The sequence below is a fragment of the Elaeis guineensis genome, chromosome 7 (assembly GCF_000442705.2).
Source record: "Elaeis guineensis isolate ETL-2024a chromosome 7, EG11, whole genome shotgun sequence".
NCBI lineage: Eukaryota > Viridiplantae > Streptophyta > Magnoliopsida > Arecales > Arecaceae > Elaeis > Elaeis guineensis.
In genome coordinates this window covers 92487779-92493778 of record NC_025999.2, presented here as the reverse complement: position 1 = coordinate 92493778, position 6000 = coordinate 92487779, and positions in this window count along the sequence as shown.

Here is a 6000-nt window from a genome sequence, read left to right as displayed (position 1 = left end):
GCTCTTTGAATAGGCAAGTGATAACGGCACCGGCGCCCAGCTTGGTATTCACGCAATAAAAAAATAAATTAAAAAAAATAAATAAATTAAAATCTTATCAAAAATAAATAAATTAATTAAAAAATGGAGTGGCATTCAGAACGTTTACAATAGCAACCGCTATAGCGTCATAAAGCTGTTACAGTGAACGTTATGTTTCCCGTTTCTGTAAAATAACAATCAAAAATGAAAAATTAATAGCAAGGATTTAAACATATAATGATCCTATTTATCTATTATTATCCATTCATACTATAGCATCCATAGTTAATTTGCAAATAATCTTGGTCAAGAAGGACCGAAGTGGTGAGGAAAATTGTTATTTCTATAATTCTAGTATAGTAATGAATAACAATAATAAAGGAGTCTATTATATAATGATAGTGTATTATTGAAAGTTGAAATATATTTGATTGGGGGAGTTGGATTGTTGGATGGGTATGAAAATGAATGTCTATCATTTCAACCATTTGGTTGGTAGTTTTATTTTCATCTTAATTACAGAAGAAAATAAAAAATATCACAATCTTTCGAAGTCTAATCCTAACTCTTCTAATATTTAAATCTTATTTCAGTTTCAATTTTAGTCACTACTCAAAGATATCAAAAACTATAATTATTTCGATTCTCAATCCAATTTATTTTGATCTCAAATTTGATCATCAATCGAATGTATCCCTGGAGTCCATCAATTTTCCCTGCTAATGTTGAAATGCAAGTGTTTCGTAGACACTAATTATGCGCCACCATACAACAAGGCAAACATGATTGGTATTTGCATTGGCATATATTGAAGATTATTGGACTTAGTTGGCTCTACCACGTGTTTCATCTCATGGGATAGTTTATTTCCTTCGTTAAGCAGGCCAACAATAGAACCCTACTTATGGGAAGAATTTCTTGTTTGCTTTTTCTACAAGGTTTCAAATGAGGATAGTTTCAGCTCTAGTAGGAGCAGAATTCTTTAAAAACTAAAATATGTTTATAACACGACTAAAAGATAAGCTGCTCGATAAATTTATATCCTTGCAACAACACTAGCGGTAGTAGACGTGCATGGATAATTGTATAGCTTGACATTCATCTATTGGTTACCCTCAAAAAAAGACGTTCACTTATTGGGTGCCCTTAGGGCGAGCCAGGCTGATAATTCTAAGCCCAGTCAAGTTTTGGGTCGCACCTGAAATTACTCAAGTTACTTAATGGGGCCAAACGTACAAAAAAAAAAAAAATTATAATTATATAAATTAGTGAACTAAATTATTATTATAATAAAAAAAAGAAAAAACCCCAACTGCCAACTCGTAGTTTTGCAACCTTCCCTCTACCTTTTGACAAATCCCATTCATTTTTCTTTGTTTAAAAAACAAACAAGCAAATTGGTTGGACACAATACTCCCAAGATCCTATGATTGGATCGGTTCTTCCTGAATCGGATCAACTTTACTTTCAACGGTGCAACGGACAGTGGATTGTGATTTTTGCTTAGCCCTGTGATCACTTGGAAACCGCAGTGCAGTTCATCCATTTACTCAAGTGCTTGAGAATACAATTGATGGACATTTAGAATAAGGAATTGATTTCAGAGAAGGCATTGAAAAAATAGCATTATAAAATATTAGAGAACTGACCTCCTCCTTAAATCTTTTAGTGGCTAAATTATAATAATTATTTACCAAATAATCATACTGGACCTCATTCTCGCGTAAACGCCAAATCACTTCTTGAAATATAGCCGTAGTATGCTTTATAAATCTATTGCTCAAGACACTGCTACTGATGCCAAAAAATGTTTTCATATTTTTAACTTTTTTCAGTATGATCAATTGGGATTAATTTTCCAAATGATTAAATATGAAAAGTTAAAAATGCATTAAAATATGAACAAGATGAAAAGAAAGGGATGAAATTAACCTTATTTAATCTAAATTCATATAATATTAATATATTTAATACATATGATTAAGAAAACCAAGATAAAATAAGGTGGGTATCAAAGAGAAAAATTAAACAGAAAGAGAAAAAAGCTCGACCATTATTTAATATGATTTTAAACATCTTTGATACATCAATACCATGATGAACTTTAAAATAAGTCAAACCTCTACTTCTAAGAAGAATCTAAATCTTGGATAAAGGTCTAAAATAGTCTATGATGAGAAGATGCAAGAGGGGCAAAATAAAGTCTTCTTGCTGCCTTAAAGAAGGAAGTTATTTCCAAGAAAATGTTTCTTTGGGCATTTAGTTTTTTGCAAATCCTTTAATAATTGCACGTGTTTTCTACTTACAAACTAATATCTATTAGCAAATGTTCAAATTATAAATTTTTGTAAAAAAAATCTGTTTGACTTGTTACTCATGCGTAATTTGCCAAATTTTTACAATCATGATAATCCGTGAAGACATTCAATCATGAATGCAGTATTCCTAAAATTCTTGGGTTATTTTTCTTTGTTTGAAGAGAGGGAGAAAAATAACACTCAAAATTGGATTGCGATCAAAATAATGCTAAATAGCTTTATTTTTTTCAGCTTATCTTATCTATTTTATCTTTTTGTACTCTCTATCAATCCACCTATTTCATGTTGGAATTTTTCATAAAAATAGGCTTCCATTAATTATAAACTGGTTTTATTATTTTCCATTATATGAGCTAATTAGTTGTTGTTTGAATGAATATTTAAAGAGCTCAAAATTAATTTATGATCATATTGTTAATCTGGGTCATATTGTAGATCGGTTATTGTAATGAGTAGATTCATTAATATTATATTATTTGAGCTAGGTCCCCATTTTGCTTGTATATATCCGTTTAATATAAAATCCTAAAGCATTATGAATACTATGTTTTTAGGGGGAACTTATCCCATTGGAAAAACAAACATCAAAAAGGAGAAAGAGAGGAAGATCTATCTATTCTTACATTTTCTTCTTCCCAAATGATCCCACCATAACAATCATCAATAAATCCTTAGAGATCTCAAGATATGCCTTGATATTTTTTAGATTATTTATATATATTTTTTATTCTAACATTTTAATAAAAATCCCATATTCCTCCATCTTGTAAATGAAATCTAGTGGGGCTTCCCTCCCGCATTCTCTCTCTCTCTCTCTGTCAATGTTTTCGTAAGATTTGAGAGTCGCTCTCTTTTCGAAAGAAAAATAGCAACCCTCCAATGTTACAAAACACGATCCAACAAACTTATTAATCTTTTGACAAAGTGACCAATAATGACGCATGACAAAGCTCTCAATAGAGAGATCTATATATGACGATGGTTGTGTAACTAGGATTCCTCTAGTCAAACTAGTTGAAAAGGTCAGGTCTCCATATTTGAAATGGATGCCCCCTGTAGTACCCACATGTGCATCACTTATATCATTTTCTTGGTCATTCTTGATTACAGAATCTTTTTTTTTTTTTGGTTAGGTGCTTAGTTACATAATCTTAAGCCAACAAGATTGATACATGTTCCCATCTCTATAACCCACTTATATCTAAAAAGAAAAGAGAAATATTTGATCACTTCACCAATCCCAAGCAGCAATTCCGACAGCATCATTGCTTCAAGCCCAATTTTCCCACCCTTCTACACTCGCCAATTCTGTCCTCCTCGTGTGTTTGTGATTTTTAGTCCCACCACCTTTATGCGAATTCTCTATCAGTCGATGTCATCAGCTGAAATTTTGACAGATCTTAATAACTTTCTCTTGTTTCATATATTTCTCCATTTCTTTATACCTTTTATTGTGGGCCACGCATCTGCTTCTGGCTGATGTCAGTTCCTTTGGATGCCGCGGAGAGCCTCAACCCACGTCCAAGTTGGTGTGCCCACACGCTTAATTAGCTTAATAAACTTCCTTGCATACATAAAAATTATATTAAGTCTAACTCCAATTACACGGCAAAATGTTTGACTTTGAATCATTTATCCGATTTGTTTTACCAAAAAAAAAAAAAAATCATTTATCCGATTTCTTAAACGGTATATTAGGTAAAATTTTAAGCAAGCGTTTTCCTTTCTTTTGGGTGGGTCACCTTTGGGCTATGGTCCACGGACTGTAATTTATACCTCCGAGGTTCGTGTGATCAAAAGCATTTCAAAGCGAGTTCTGGTTAACTCCCAAGTAAAAACCGAACTCCATCTATGTTGATAGCTCCCATGCAATTCCCCATAACTCCATGTATTGTAGAGATGCAACCATCCTGTTCTATTCTTTTCTCTCTCTCTCTCTCTCCCAACTCCAAAAGCGATTAAACCAACTCTGAGATTGGGTGATACGGATCCCATCGACAAGTCATTGAATCACCGGGTTTTATTCGGTCATCTGATTTGAAACTCATACTACATATTGGAATATGGGTTGGTGATTCCGCTCCGCCAAGCATTCATGATATCTTGTCGATTTTGTATTCATAAGAAGTGTATTTTCTTTTGTTGAGTAGCTATATTTAAGTTTAATTTGTCGTGTTCTTTTACTAATTTCACACTCCAGTTTTTCTTTTACTCACTTGTGAGATGATCACTGGCACCGTTATTAAGATGGTGGCACTTTTTTTCTCTTGTGCAAATTACATTTATCTAATGACTTACCTCTATGATGCTTTCATTCACTCTGCCCTTTTTATGTTGATGGTGCATGTCATGCTTAACAAATACATTTTACATGTCTCATAACCAACCAAGGAAAACATGTCAAAGAGGGAAGAAATGGACATGAAATCTCAAACATGGTGTTTCCCATGTACAATCACGAGCATGAAATAAATTCATGAACTCATGGCTGTCATTCACGAAAAGCGTGGCAGGCAATTCCCAATTACCGCAACATGTGTCATGTATAGATTAGGCTTTCCACTGCTCTTTAATAGGCAGATTATTATTCATCACACTACATAAAGAAGATAAATTACATATTTGCTATGAAATTATTATGTGCAATATTTCTATTCCATGAAAAGTTAAGAAATCATCATATAATAATCGAGAAATTGTAATAGAAAAGAAAAAAAAAAAAAAAAAAAAGGAGGTTTGTGATGATTTTGAAATCTTTCCTACTAAAGCATTAATCATTGGATAAGAGGCAAGCATTGAATTTACATGGGCATATTTTGCTTGTTCCTCTAAATAGTATAGTCTTGTGTGTAGTTTTGTTTCTATTAAAATGTAAAATGCTATAAATTGTTGTGATTTGAGTTTGCTTTTATCCCTTTCTCTTATATACACTAGCTGTAGACCCTGTGCATTAATTGCACGGGATTTGGCATGCATACACAGATTTTATAAATGTTGGTAAGTTTGACTCGAGTTAAAAAAAAAAAAAATCTTTTTAGGATAAATAATAAATAGTGCAACAATATTTTCATGAATTGTTAGATGTTACATATTTAATTAACTAATGCTTGATAGTCATACATATGACTATATGAGTAATGATTACATAGTAAATAGTCATAGAGAAAGAAATTTGCAAATAATAAATACATATGGATATTTACATAGTATAATGCTGGTTATATGGATTTTGAAGAGGTAGAACCCTTCCCACAATTATGGCAGCTTTTTTATATTGCTTTTTTTTTTTTTGGTTGCATCAATGTCAAGAGTCTATTCATTTCTCCAAATAGATTGGCAATCTAAGTAGAATAGAAGATAAAACAAAAAAACTAAAGAAGATGAACAGATTAGAGCTTCCTACTCGTTTTTTAATCCATTGACATGTTTTTCTTTCTTTTTTTTTTTTTTTCAAGAGAAGATTAACACCTGTCTTTTCTTAAGAGCATTTTGTTGCATAGATAACAACCTATAATATATACTTGCCAATTCTACATGCAATGCTATTGAGAAGATCAATTTTTATATTCTACCATATAGATTTTTAAAAGTCTTTTAATTAAAGTTCTATCTATTACTTTGAATAGATATATTTTCAATCTATGTGGCATAGAAAATGAAG